Here is a 14,627-nt window from a genome sequence, read left to right as displayed (position 1 = left end):
TTTCTGGGGTCCAAGGCCAGGACTGAAAATGTGTGTATGTCACCCTGTATGTTGTTCCTGAGCGGCTGGGAGCGACTGTACATGTTCATGTATGCGTTTGAGCACAGTGTGGAGAGGCTGCTTTTCACTAGCAAAGCAGAGTTAAAGGGACACAGGAGTTGAGCGGTTCAGGTTCTAGCCTGGGGAATGTCACTGGGGGTCACTTTGATTAGTATGTGGGTTATTGCTTGTTTCTGTGGGGGACAGTATACAGTGGATTTGGGGTGTTGCTTGTTTTTCACGGAATACACCCTTGACGGGACTTGGGGCATTTTATGTTCAGACAGGTTACTATTGCTGGAATGTATGGCACTTAAAGGCTGGGGATAAATGTGGTTATGGGAGGAGGGCTACTTCCTGTTTATATGGAAGAGAAACAATTTTAATTGGGTGGGTAGGGAACACTAGTGATGGAATGAGGAACATTTTCTAGTCCAAGGAGACGGTTTTTGGGGACATGAGTTTTTCACACAAGCTCATGATGGGGAGGAGGGTTTTTTTTCCCGTAACTGCTTGTTCAAAGGCTTTGGAAGTTGGGGAAAGAGGACAGCTCACAGCTGGCCCCTGGCTGGACTTTACAAAAACTAGACAAGCCATTAACAACAGACACTTTGCTTCTCTACAAAAGAAAAAGGACACTAAACTATCTAAACTATTACATGCCACAAGAGGCCACAGCAATGGTTCCCTTAACCCACCCAGAAATGTTGGCAATCTATCCAACTATACTCTTAGCCCAGCAGAAGAATCTGTCCTATCTCGGGGCCTCTCCTTCTGCCCCTCCACCCCCACGAACACGATACAGTTCTGTGGTGACCTAGAATCCTATTTTCGACGTCTCCAACTCAAGGAATATTTCCAACACACCTCTGAACAACATACTAATCCACAGAGACCTTCCTACCAACACTACAAAATGGAGGATTCTAGGTGGACTCCTGAAGGTCGAAACAACAGACTGCACTTCTACATAGAGTGCTTCCGCCGACGTGCACGGGCTGAAATTGTGGAAAAGCAGCATCACTTGCCCCATAACCTCAGCCGTGCAGAACACAATGCCATCCACAGCCTCAGAAACAACTCTTAACATCATAATCAAAAAGGCTGACAAAGGAGTTGCTGTCGTCATCATGAATAGGTCGGAATATGAACAAGAGGCTGCTAGGCAGCTCTCCAACACCACTTTCTACAAGCCATTTCCCTCTGATCCCACTGAGGGTTACCAAAAGAAACTACACCATTTGCTCAAGAAACTCCCTGAAAAAGCACAAGAACAAATCCGCACAGACACAGCCCTGGAACCCCGACCTGGGGTATTCTGTCTGCTACCCAAGATCCATAAACCTGGAAATCCTGGACGCCCCATCATCTCGGGCATTGGCACCCTGACAGCAGGATTATCTGGCTATATAGACTCCTTCCTCAGGCCCTACGCTACCAGCACTCCCAGCTATCTTCAAGATACCACTGACTTCCTGAGGAAACTACAATCCATCGGTGATCTTCCTGAAAACACCATCCTGGTCACTATGGATGTAGAAGCCCTCTACACCAACATTCCACACAAAGATGGACTACAGGCTGTCAGGAACAGTATCCCCGATAATGTCACGGCAAACTTGGAAGCTGAACTTTATGACTTTGTCCTCACCCATAACTGTTTCACATTTGGGGACAACGTATACCTTCAAATCAGCAGCACTGCTGTGGGTACCCGCATGGCCCCACAGTATGCCAACATTTTTATGGCTGACTTAGAACAACGCTTCCTCAGCTCTCATCCCCTAATGCCCCTACTCTACTTGCGCTACATTGATGACATCTTCATCATCTGGACCCATGGAAAAGAAGCCCTTGAGGAATTCCACCATGATTTCAACTATTTCCATCTGTTACGAATTATACCCGACAGGTCACGCACACAAAATGCTGTGAATTATACCTGATAGGTCATGCACAGGAACTGCTGCGAATTATACCCGATAGGTATAAGGCTGAGGCACATGAACAAAGTCCACAACTGCAGAATTCCCAAAGATACTAAGTTTATTACGCTCGAGCGTGGTGCCCCCCTGCTAATCAGGATGGGACCCCGCATGCAGGTTACACAAAGATTATATACTTTTTAGCAAAGCATATTGCCCTCGTGCATCGGAAACCTTAGCCAATAGACAAACCCTTCCCTTATCTACCACCTATCCCTGCTAGGTACATTCCTCAAGCTAAACCATTACTTCAACTACATTACATGGTCCTAAAGCAATGCATCAGTAACTTTTCTTATCATGATGGGAGGCCCACATCAAGGCCGGGAGTTAGGAACAAAGAACAGAAACAGGGAGTTAAAACAGGCTGGAAACAAGGTTGGGGGGGGGGATTTTCATAGCGATGCAGTATCTAAGAAACACTTCTCCTGGTGCATGATGTGCTTGCTTTTAGACAATGGTGGGCCCCAAACCAAAATGGAGTCACATATACTAAACTTTTCCTTAACACCATCCCACCATCAACCTCAGCCTGGACCATTCCACACAAGAGATCCACTTCCTGGATGCTCTGGTGCTAATAAGCGATGGTCACATAAACACCACCCTATACCAGAAACCTACTGACCGCTATTCCTACCTACATGCCTCCAGCTTTCACCCAGACAATACCACACGATCCATTGTCTACAGCCAAGCTCTACGATACAACCGCATTTGCGCCAACCCCTCCGACAGAGACAAACACCTACAAGATCTCTATCAAGCATTCTTACAACTACAATACCCACCTGCTGAAGTGAAGAAACAGATTGACAGAGCCAGAAGAGTACCCAGAAGTCACCTACTACAGGACAGGCCCAACAAAGAAAACAGAACGCCACTAGCCATCACCTTCAGCCCCCAACTAAAACCTCTCCAACGCATCATCAAGGATCTACAACCTATCCTGAAGGACGACCCATCACTTTCACAAATCTTGGGAGACAGGCCAGTCCTTGCCTACAGACAGACCCCCAACCTGAAGCAAATACTCACCAGCAACCACACAACAGAACCACTAACCCAGGAACCAACCCTTGCAACAAAGCCCGTTGCCAACTGTGTCCACATATCTATACAGGGGACACCATCACAGGGCCTAATCACATCAGCCACACTATCAGAGGCTCGTTCACCTGCATATCTACCACTGTGATATATGCCATCATGTGCCAGCAATGCCCCTCTGCCATGTACATTGGGCAAACCGGACAGTCTCTACGTAAAAGAATAAATGGACACAAATCAGACGTCAAGAATTATTCATAAACCAGTCGGAGAACACTTCATTCTCTCTGGTCACTCGATTACAGACCTAAAAGTCGCAATATTACAACAAAAAGACTTCAAAAACAGACTCCAACGAATGACTGCTGAATTGGAATTAATTTGCAAACTGGATACAATTAACTTAGGCTTGAATAGAGACTGGGAGTGGATGGGTCATTACACAAAGTAAAACTATTTCCCCATGTTTATTCCCCCCCACCCCACCCTGCCAACTGTTCCTGAGACGTTCCTGTTAACTGCTGGAAATGGCCCACCTTGATTATCACTACAAAAGGTTTTCTCCCCCACCCCACTCCCCGCTGGTATTAGCTTATCTTAAGTGATCACTCTCCTTACAGTGTGTATGATAATACCCATTTTTTCGTGTTCTGTGTGTATATAAATCTCCTTGCTGTATTTTCCACTGAATGCATCCGATGAAGTGAGCTGTAGCTCACGGAAGCTTATGCTCAAATAAATTGGTTAGTCTCTAGGGTGCCACAAGTACTCCTTTTCTTTTTGTGAATACAGACTAACATGGCTGCTACTCTGAAACCTAGATCTGAGAGGTTGCCCCAGTCCAGGAGGGGCACATATGGGAGGCAATTAGTTAGAGAGTGCGTTTCTCCATGCAGGATTCAAATGTGTGGGAGAGCTGCAGCTATTAGAAACTTTGTGCATTGGGGTGCAGCCCCAGCCATCTTGTTTCTGGAGTAAATATTAATAGCAACACTCAAATAGTATCCTGCTGTCCTCTCAGAAACCAATAATGATCTACGGTTAGTCAGTAACATTTTATGTATAATACAAAATATGGTGTGTTTTGTTAGTCTTATTCAGAAACAGGAAGTAGTTTAATTCCCCGCTGTAGCAGTCTGCTTTGCAGATGGTGTGATTTCAGTTTTCCCCAATATAATTGTTCCTGTGACAAGATGTGTTCAATGTCTTCTTGGTCACATTCCTGCAGCAAAAAAATGTCCCATGCAGGGTTGACTCGGTGCTTGGGAACCCCAGGGATATGTTGTCAATAGCATTCCACCTGGAAAGAAGGGGGTGAGTCAGGAATACTGTCCCCTCCAAAAACAAGGGGTGCGTCGTGTATATTGACCCTGCAGAAACCAGAAGTGTGACACACACAGTGTCCCCACTAGGACCTTGAGGTGTGTTCTGAATACAGTCGCCTCTGGAAACAAGAGGTATGTCTAGAATAGAGTCCCCTCCCAAAAGAAGGGGTGTATCATTACTAATGACAGGTTTCAGAGAAGCAGCTGTTGGGAACACTGGGGCATGGCCACTAGGTAACTCGAGGGGATGGAAGACCACGAGTGTCGATGAAGCCCCCTCGCACTAGGCCCCGGTGTCCTTGGCCCCCACTCCTGCCTGGAGGCACTCGCAGCAGCTCTGCGTACTAGGCCCAAGTGTCCTTGGCCCCCCGCCTGGAGGCACACACAGCAGTTATGCTAAGAATCTGCAACAGTATGTTGCAGAGTCAGACTGCCTGAAACTAAGCAAGGCCAAACAGGGGAGATATGGAAGAACAATGCTGAATACAGCAGCTTTATGTATAGTTTAACAAATGATACAGAGAATCAGGAAACTAGCTGGGAACTGGATTGGCTGGCTATATGGATACTTGGGGCAGCTTGCTATCGGATAAGTATGCTGGGAAAAAGGATGTATAAAAGCCTGTGTAACTTCCTGCTCTGTTGTGCAGGATTTGAGATTTTATTCTCCCTGTACCTTTTTGCAGCTGCAAATAAACTTTTCTGCTTCTCCACCCCGTTGTGATTATTGGGTGCAGCACACTGGGTAACGAACCAACTCAAGCTGTTGTTCAGCCTCTCGGCACTGGGTGCCGGCAACAGCTTTTGGCGTCCCTGGGTGGGCTCGAGGCTGCAATTTAGCCTTGCCCGGACCCCTCCTGGAGGTCGAGGATTGTGGCGAGAACCGACGCCCAGCGCGCACCGGTGAGTTCATCGGGGGCCTCGGAGGAGACGCAATTTGATCGACCCCAGAGGGCACAACGGTGCAACGCACTCATATAGTGGAGAAGCTGTTGTGGACGGCGGTGAAGAACCGGTCCCTTAGACATGGGGGAGGAGCAGCTGCAGGCCACGGTGAAGAACCGGTCCCTTGGATAAGGTAGGAACCTTTTAAAATCCGGATTATATGCTCTGTTGGAACCTGGGGACGCCCAGAGTTACCCTGTAGGTATGGGACAGGGACAGAGCTCAGAGGTTAGGGCACGGTGTCCGCCCCTAGAGTGCATTCTAGCAAACTGGAAGGTATTTGGTGCGGATCCGATGACTAAGAGCCAATTAAAACGATTCTGTACAGTTGACTGGCCTCAATATCAACTAGAGGACCAGGAGTGGTGGCCACCAGGAGGGTCAATTAATTACAACACGATCCTTCAGTTACTCCTGTTCTGTCAGAGAACAAGGAAATGAAATGAACATATGTGTGCGCATTTGTTTCTGACTTTATGTACTCAACCAGATATTTTACAGCGCTGTAATCTGACTCCGACTGGTTCGGTAGCAGCTAATGTTAGTCCCCAGACCCCCAACCCCCACTGTAATGGCAGAGCCGGTGTCCCCTTCGGCCCCCACACTCCCACCGTATAAGGGTAGGATGCCTCGGGTTACAGAGATTGCCCCCTCGGTGGGACTCTATCCTTTGCTTACCGAGACTGTTGTGGCTTGCCCAGGGGCAGACGGACGTCAGGCTACTACTATGCAAGTTTACACCCATGTGCCATTCAATCCAATAGACTTAGCAGCTTTTAAAACACAGGCTGGGGAATTCTCAACGAACGCAAGCAGGTTTTTTTCAGTCTTTGAGGGGTGCCTCAGTAGTCACAAGCCGATTGAGACGACTGTAATATCCTCCTGAGAACCCTGTTGTCTGAGGTGGAGAGGGATCAGGTTACAGCTAAGGCAAGGGGAGCATCAGCGTTCAAGCGAAAAAAAAGAAAGGAATCTATCTGTCAAGTTCCTCTCCAAATAATTGTAAGCGGCTCAGGGCATTTCTGGGTATGGCAGGCTTTTGCAGGATATGGATCCCAGAGTTTGGACTGTGGGCTAAACCCCTGTACGACTGTGTAAAAGGAGCAGATCATGACCCCTTCTATTGGACCCCAGAGGCTGATAGGGCATTTAAAATCCTGAAAAGAAAATTAATGGAAGCCCCAGCTCTGGACCTGCCGGATCTCTCTAAGCCGTTTCAGTTGTATGTACATGAACGAAGGGGGGTGGCCCTAGGAGTGCTTACGCAGCTGTTAGGAGCATGGAGACATCCCGTGGCTTATTTTTCTAAGCAATTAGATCAGGTTGCAAAGGGTTGGCCGGCATGTTTACGGGCGGTCGCAGCTACTGCCCTATTGCTTGAGGAAGCGGAGAAGCTAACATTGGGAGGGGTTATGCAAATCTATACTCCCCATATGGTCCGAGCCTTATTGGATGCAAAGGGAGGGCTTTGGCTCACCCAGGCTCGGATTGCTCGGTACCAGGCTAAGCTGTTAGAGAACTCTGAAGTCACCCTACAGCCTTGCCCCTCCCTTAACCCAGCCACCCTCTTGCCAGAAACAGAGGAACAGAAACATGACTGTTTAGAGATCATAGATGCCCAGTACTCCAGCCGTCCGGATGTAAAGGATGTACCCCTCCCAAATGCAGATTATGAGTGGTACACTGATGGTAGCAGTACTGTAATAGATGGACAAAGGAGGGCGGGTTATGCTGTTGTGACCCTCCATGACACTGTGGAAGCTGAAGGTTTGCCTGCTGGGACCTCTGCCCAGCTTGCTGAACTAATAGCCCTGACCCGTGCACTTGAACTGTCAAAAGGAAAGCGGGTCAACATTTTTACTGATTCCAAGTATGCTTTTGGTGTGCTGCATGCTCACACTGGCCTATGGAAGCAAAGGGGAATGCTGACAGCCCAAGGCTCCCCAGTCAAGTACGGGCCCCAAATCCTCCGGCTCCTAGAAGCCATACAACTCCCCTCGGAAGTGGCGGTGGTACATTGTAAAGCCCATCAAAGGGAGGATCAAGATGTGGCCAGAGGTAACGCTTGGGCAGATAGAGAGGCTAAGCATGCTGCCACCCTGCCATCCCCTCAGACTGAGAATGCCCATATGCATGCCCTTATCCCATCAGTAGGGGAGCTTCCAACCCCTCAGTACTCTGGGGAGGAGAGACAGCTAACTGACAAACTCAGTCTCCGGGAAAAGGAGGGATGGCTCCATTCCCCAGAAGGGAAGGTCCTCTTACCAAAGGGCCCAATCTGGCCAGTGCTTCAGAAACTACATCAAACCACTCATGCTGGCAGGGAAGCACTTATCCAGCTAATGGGAAAATACTTTATCACTTCCGGACTCCGACCCCTGGCTGCCCAGGTACAAGCAGACTGCTTAGTCTGCCAAAAGAATAACTCCCGACCGGGACATCCTGTGCCACCAGCTGCCCTAGAACCCACTCCAAGCCCCGGACAAGTGTGGCAAATAGACTTTACTGAGTTTCCCCGGACCCAAGGGTTCAAATATCTCCTTGTCATAGTGGATCGGTTCAGCGGATGGCCAGAAGCCTTCCCATGCTGTAACTGCACTGCCAGAACAGTGGCCCTCAAGTTTGTTAAGGAGATCATTCCTCGCTTTGGACTCCCTCTGTGGATGGAATCTGACAATGGGACACACTTCACATCAAAAATCATTCAAAGCATCTCACATGCCTTACAGATCCCCTGGAAACTCCATACGCCCTGGAGACCGCAAGCCAGTGGTGTAGTGGAGCGTACCAATCAGACCCTTAAACGGCATCTCTCAAAAGTGTGCCAAGAAGCCTCACTGCGATGGCCTGATGCTTTGCCCCTCGTCCTACTCCGTATCCGCGTTCTCCCTAAGGGTAGATTAGGGCTCAGTCCCTTTGAAATTATGTTTGGAAGGGCATGGCCTATGAATGGCACCCCGGTTCTGTCAGGGGAATGGGAGTTGGGTAATGTTTTTTTGTCACAGTATATGTGTTCCCTGTCTGCTGTTCTCTTGTCTCTTCACAGGTATACCAAGGATTCCCAGCCTGTCCCCTTGGATTCTCCCATTCACTCCTTACAGCCCGGTGACTCTGTGCTTGTTTGCACCTGGAAAGACGAGCCTCTCCAGGAAAAGTGGAAAGGACCCTATACCGTCCTGCTGATCTCCCATACGGCGGCAAAGATCGAGGGACACAAGAACTGGATCCATCACTCTCGTCTGAAGGCAGTAACCGCCCCCTTGTCAGCAGGACAGTGGACCGTCCAACCTGCTGACTCCTCATCTAGTGAGATCTCGGGCTAAAGCTACTGTTTAAAAGACACAAATAGCGGGCACCTTAATGCTAAAATGGGCCCACCCAGGTACTGGAAACCCTGGGTTGGGAAGACTCTGGTAATAAGTAATTGGGTAACGTTATTCTCTGTATTGGTATTTCCAAACTGTGCATATTGGGAGCATAACTCCTTTGTTTTGCTTGCGCACCATGTTGCTAATTTAACAAACCAGACTGATTGCTGGGTATGTGCTCCAACTCCACTATCCCCCAAAACGGGAATGCCCCTTGACATGCTGCCCTTGACCCTAGCAGAATTAGCCACCACCAAAGAGCAGGAAAGAACGGACTCACCGCTCTGGAACAAGACCTCTTTACAGCAAGCCACCTATCAGGACCAGGAGTATTCAGTTGCAGTACTCACTGAGGGAGTGTTATGTTTTACCCGAAACCAATCTGATCACTATGGGCATCCTGTGGAAAAGAGCTCCTGTGTTATTACACAGTGGGCTGATGGGTATTAAATAAAGACCAACAGGGGAGGCCAACAGTGTGGGTGTAATGGTTCCTCCCCTTTTAGGGAAACACAAATAATCTTACCATAAAAAAGGGGTTTGGAAATGTAACTTGCTGTCCAGTTAATATCTCCAATGTAGCAAGCCAATGGTGGGTTTGTAGTGATCCCTATGGCGAGTGTAATTTGAACAGCACAATTAGAAACGCCCCCACTTGTACCCAATCAAAAAAATAAGATGCTCCCATAGAGGCATATAAATTGTTTAAAAAAGCAGCCAAAGCAGCCTTAAATATCCCAGGAATCCCCTTAAGAAACAGTCCTTACTGGGCCCTACAAAGTCACTATTTTGTATGTGGCCGAAAGGCTTACAAGGTGCTGCCAGCCAACTGGACAGGTAGCTGTTATATAGCTCATGGAGTTCCTCATCTTTCCATAACTGCCACACTGCCCAAAGGAAAGATTAGAAATGCCCGAGACACCTCTGTTGAGTCATGAGAAAAGACCCTGCGGCAACTGACTAAGGCATTGGAGGGCAATATGAAGAATCCCCTCACAACCGAGAAGCTGGTAGGGTGCTCTGTACTGGGAATAGCACCACGGTTTACTGGGCCAGCCATGGCATGCATAGGCCGCTATACTGTAAGGCTGCAGATGGTACTTAAGAAGGTGGCCTTAAAGTTAAAAAACTCGGTTAGTAATTTAGGGTCAGCAGTAAAAACTTTAAATAAAGAGGTACAGCAGCTCAGGACGTTTTCCCTCCAAAACAGGCTGGCTTTGGACTATCTCTTGGCATCCCAAGGAGGGGTTTGTGCCCTTGTCAGGCCCCGATATTGTGTATATGTAAATGATAGCAGTTATGAAATCTATAAAAAGGTGGTACAGGCTGAGGCCCATGCCCGAGCCGGAGCACAGGTTTCCTACACTGCCCCAGAAAACGATTGGTTGCAAACCTTGTTTTCAGGCTGGGGTTTGTCGTCTTGGCTTGGTGGTTTATTTAGCCTGCTATTGAAAATTCTCTTTCCTGTATTGCTTATATTACTGGTATTATGCTGTGCAGTATCATGTGTTAGGGCCCTTTTGCAAAAGTTAATAAGTCATTCTCTTCAGGGCTATCACAAAGTGCTTATGCAAAGTCATATTGTAAAGAAATAAGTAGCCCAAGTGAGAAAACTCAGAGCCAAGGCTGTTGAGTGTTCTCAAAGGGGGGAGTTGTTGGGAACACCGGGGCATGGCCACTAGGTAACTCGAGGGGATGGAAGACCACGAGTGTCGATGAAGCCCCCTCGCACTAGGCCCCGGTGTCCTTGGCCCCCCCTCCTGCCTGGAGGCACTCGCAGCAGGTCTGCGTACTAGGCCCAAGTGTCCTTGGCCCCCCGCCTGGAGGCACACACAGCAGTTATGCTAAGAATCTGCAACAGTATGTAGCAGAGTCAGACTGCCTGAAACTAAGCAAGGCCAAACAGGGGAGATATGGAAGAACAATGCTGAATACAGCAGCTTTATGTATAGTTTAACAAATGATACAGAGAATCAGGGAACTAGCTGGGAACTGGATTGGCTGGCTATATGGATACTTGGGGCAGCTTGCTATTGGATAAGTGTGCTGGGAAAAAGGATGTATAAAAGCCTGTGTAACTTCCTGCTCTGTTGTGCAGGATTTGAGATTTTATTCTCCCTGTACCTTTTTGGAGCTGCAAATAAACTTTTCTGCTTCTCCACCCCGTTGTGATTATTGGGTGCAGCACACCGGGTAACGAACCAACTCAAGCTGTTGTTCAGCCTCTCGACACTGGGTGCTGGCAACACAGCTGTCTTAGTCTCTATCTGTAAAAAGAAAATGAGTACTTGTGGCACCTTAGAGGCTAACAAATGTATTAGAGCATAAGCTTTTGTGCTCTAATACGTTTGTTAGTCTCTAAGGTGCCACAAGTACTCATTTTCTTTTTATCATTAACAGTATTACTCATGGAAACTATAGGTGTCATTAATAGTACACCTCCTGAGAACAAGAGGTGTATCCTGAGTACTGTCCTTTCTAGGAATAAGAGATGTGCTTAGGGTTGCCTGTCCTCTAGACACGAGGGGTGTGTCATGAGTCCTGTCTGCTCTGGGAACAAGGTGTGATCAGTGAATACTGTTCCCCCCCCCCCGAAACAAGGGGCGTGACATGAATTGTAGTCCCCCTGGAACCAAAGGGGACGTCGTGAATTGTCGTCCCCCAGAAACAACCAGTGTGTCCTGAATACTGTCCTCCCTGAAACAAGAGCGGTGTCATCAATAGTACTCCTCCTGGGAACAAGAAGTGAGTCCTGAATAATGTCCCCCCTGAAAACAAGAGCTGTCTCATCAATAGTACTCAGGGGAACAAGAGGTGTGTCACAATTACTGTTCCCCAGTGGGACCGACAGGTGTGTTCTGAATACTGTCTCGTCTGGGCACAAGGGGTGTGTCCGAATATTGTGCCCCCCAGAAACAAGAAGTGTGTCATCAATAGTGCTCCCTCTGGGAACAAGAGGTGGGTCCTGAATACTGTCCTCTCCGGAAAGGAGAGGTGTGTTACAAATACTGTCCCCCCACAGAAAGAAGGGGTGTTTTATCAATAATACTTCTCATAAAAACAAGGGGTGTGTCACGAATACTGTCCCCACAGGGACCAAGAAGTATGTTCCGAAGACTGTTCCCCAGAGAGGAGAGGTGTGTTCTGAGTACAGTCCCCTCTGGGAATAAGAGGTTTATCCTGAAGTGTCCCCTCCAGAAAGAAGGGGTGAGTCTCGAATAGTGTCCCCTGTAAAAAGAAGGGGTGAGTCATTAATAGTCCTCCTGAGAACGAGAGCTATGTCCAGCATGCTGTCCTTTCTGGCAACAAAAGATGTGTTATGAGTACAGTGTCCTCCAGAAACAAGAAGTGTGAGATGAATACTGTCTCCTCTGGAAACAAGATGTGTGTCATCAATAGTACTCCTCCTGGGAACAAGGGGTGTGTGCTGAAAAGTGTCCCCTCTGGAAACAACAGGTGTGACATGAATACTGCCCGTCCCCCCAGGAAATAAGGGGTGTGTCATCATTAGTACTCCTAGCGGGAACAAGGGGTGTGTCCTGAATACTGTCCCCCCTGGAAACAAGAGTTGTGTCCTCAATAGTACTCCCCCGGAAACAAGAGGTGTGTCCTGAACACCGTTCCTTTTGGGAAGAAGAGATATATTATGAGTACAATGTTCTCTGGAAACAAGGAGTGTGTCTTGAATACTGTGTCCTCTGGAAGTAAGAGGTGTCTCCTGAATACTGCCCCATCCAGGGACAAGGAGTGTGTCATGAATTGTAGTCCTGTTGGAAACAAGGGTGTGTACTGAATACTGCCCCCCTGAAACAAGAGGTGTGTCATCAATAGCACTCCTCCTGGGAACAAGGGGTGTGTGCTGAAAAGTGTCCCCTCTGGAAACAACAGGTGTGACATGAATACTGCCCGTCCCCCGAGCCAGAAACAAGAGGTGTGTCAACAATAGCACTCCTCCTGGGAACAAGGAGTGTGTCCTGAATACTGTCCCCTCTGGAAACAAGAGGTGTGTCATCGATACCATTCCTCATGGGAACATGAGGTGTGCCCTGAATACTGTCCTGTCGAGAAACACAGGTGTTTCTTCCCCTTATGGCTTGTAGAAAGTAATATTAAAAGTAATGGGGCATGGCTCCCTGATGCCCTCTGTTTCAGTGCCCCTGCTCTTGCCCCCTACCCACACTTGGAGCAACCCTTGGCCAAGCTGGTCCAGGGAACCTCTTGTCCGCTCTGCAGAGTCTGATGCTGGGGTGTCACAATCCCCCTGTCTTTGTAGCTGGTCTCTGCTGAGCTTGGGGGGGGGGGGGTGAGGAGTTTGTGCTGTTGCCTCTGGGTCCTGAGTGGGAGATGCTGAGTTCTGCTGCTGGACTGAACAAGCCTTCTGATTAGTGAGGTCTCCGCTTAAAGGAAGAGTGTGCTGTCTCTCACTCTCCAAATACACACAGCCTCTCTCTTGCATACACACTTGTACTGTTGTTGTTGTTATTACTTCCTTTGAAGGAATAAAATCGCAGAGACTTTATGTGCATGGTGCATTTCAAAGTTTAAGGGTTAGAATGCTGGTTGTTTATTTTTTCTGTGGTCTGTGCGTTTCATAATTTTACTACTCAAATAATTAAATTTAAGGTAGAAATGAGTTCTAAAATGCCTAACCTGTCCTGGCTGGTAATTGTAATTACTTAATTGTCATTAATTATTTAAAATAACAATGATAAAGCACAGTATGATAAAAGTCAGACAATCAAATAATAGTATCCTGCTAGAGCATAAATTCTGCATCTACTCATAACTGTAGCCACTGCAGCTGAAGGTCGCTTATTTTCAAATCGTATTTTTAGTGATATCTGTAAAATAACTTAACATTTGTATGGAAATAAATGTGGTTACATGTACGATACTAATAACCATGATCTACTCAAATGTTAGTAAAAAGAAAAGGAGTATTTGTGGCACCTGAGAGACTAACACATTTACTTGAGCATAAACTGTAGCTCATGAAAGCTTATGCTCAAATAAATTTGTTAATCTCTAAGGTGCCACAAGTGCCCCTTTTCTTTCTATGGATACAGACTAACAGCTGCTACTCTGAAACCTGTCAAATGTTAGTGAGTCATGTGCATGATTTTGATCGATCGGTAAACATAAATGCAAAAATATTTAGAGAAATGAATTTTCTTTCTTAATAAAAGAGAAAACACCACATCAATCATGTATGTTTATTTTAGTGAATCATTTTTCACTCCACTAAAAAGCATTTACTTAATTTTGAGTAGATAATGGTAGTAACACAGAGTGTGTGTTAAATAAACTCTGCTTAAAATGTGCTTATTTGCTCACTTTGTATATATCTGTACTAAAGATAATGTACAAAATAGCAAATGTGTGTTTCTGATATCTGTGTTAAAGCTCCAGAACTGACACCTTCAGGCTTGGGAGTGGGACTGTCTTGCTGTATTGTCTCCTGATTGTTCTAAACATACATATATACAAATTCCAACTAAAGCCATATTTTCAGTTTATATTTTTTCCATATATATATATATATATAGAATTAGGATTTAGCTGACAGGAGTACTATATCTAAGTTATCATGTGCAAGAAACCTGGAGTTTTCAGGTGCTCAAATAGCCCCTGGAATCATGATTAAAATTGCCTTACCCCCCCAAATATAAATGTTGCCTCTGGTGAGCTGGGAGTGGCCAGAGGGCTGTGGGCTCTGGCAAGATGCAGCCCCCTGTGTGACAGCACAAAGTCCACCTTGAGCTGCATGCTGAGTGCTAGGAACCACAAGCTGCAGCAGCAACGGCGGTGTCAGGGTGGCAATACACTACGCAACCCTTACGTCTGTGATTCTGCTGGGGGTGGTGGTGTTGCCCTAAGAGCCGGGTGCCTACCTGGCAACCAGTGCTCTCTGGCTG

At 47.2% G+C, this 14,627-nt stretch overlaps 1 long non-coding RNA gene across 1 annotated transcript in view; it reads left to right on the top strand.

Moving 5' to 3' along the window:
* The window catches only part of LOC144278133 (uncharacterized), a 44,898-nt gene extending 34,037 nt beyond the window's left edge, over window positions 1-10,861 (top strand). Inside the window, exons 6-7 of the long non-coding RNA XR_013348527.1 lie at window positions 5,137-5,477; window positions 8,391-10,861. This is a non-coding gene — a long non-coding RNA (uncharacterized LOC144278133). The remainder of the gene's footprint in view (window positions 1-5,136; window positions 5,478-8,390) is intronic.
* The last annotated feature ends 3,766 nt before the right edge of the window (window positions 10,862-14,627 follow it).

The sequence above is a fragment of the Eretmochelys imbricata genome, chromosome 21 (assembly GCF_965152235.1).
Source record: "Eretmochelys imbricata isolate rEreImb1 chromosome 21, rEreImb1.hap1, whole genome shotgun sequence".
Lineage (NCBI taxonomy): Eukaryota > Metazoa > Chordata > Testudines > Cheloniidae > Eretmochelys > Eretmochelys imbricata.
Note: the sequence above shows the minus strand (reverse complement) of the source record. Positions and strands in the feature narration are given on the sequence as shown.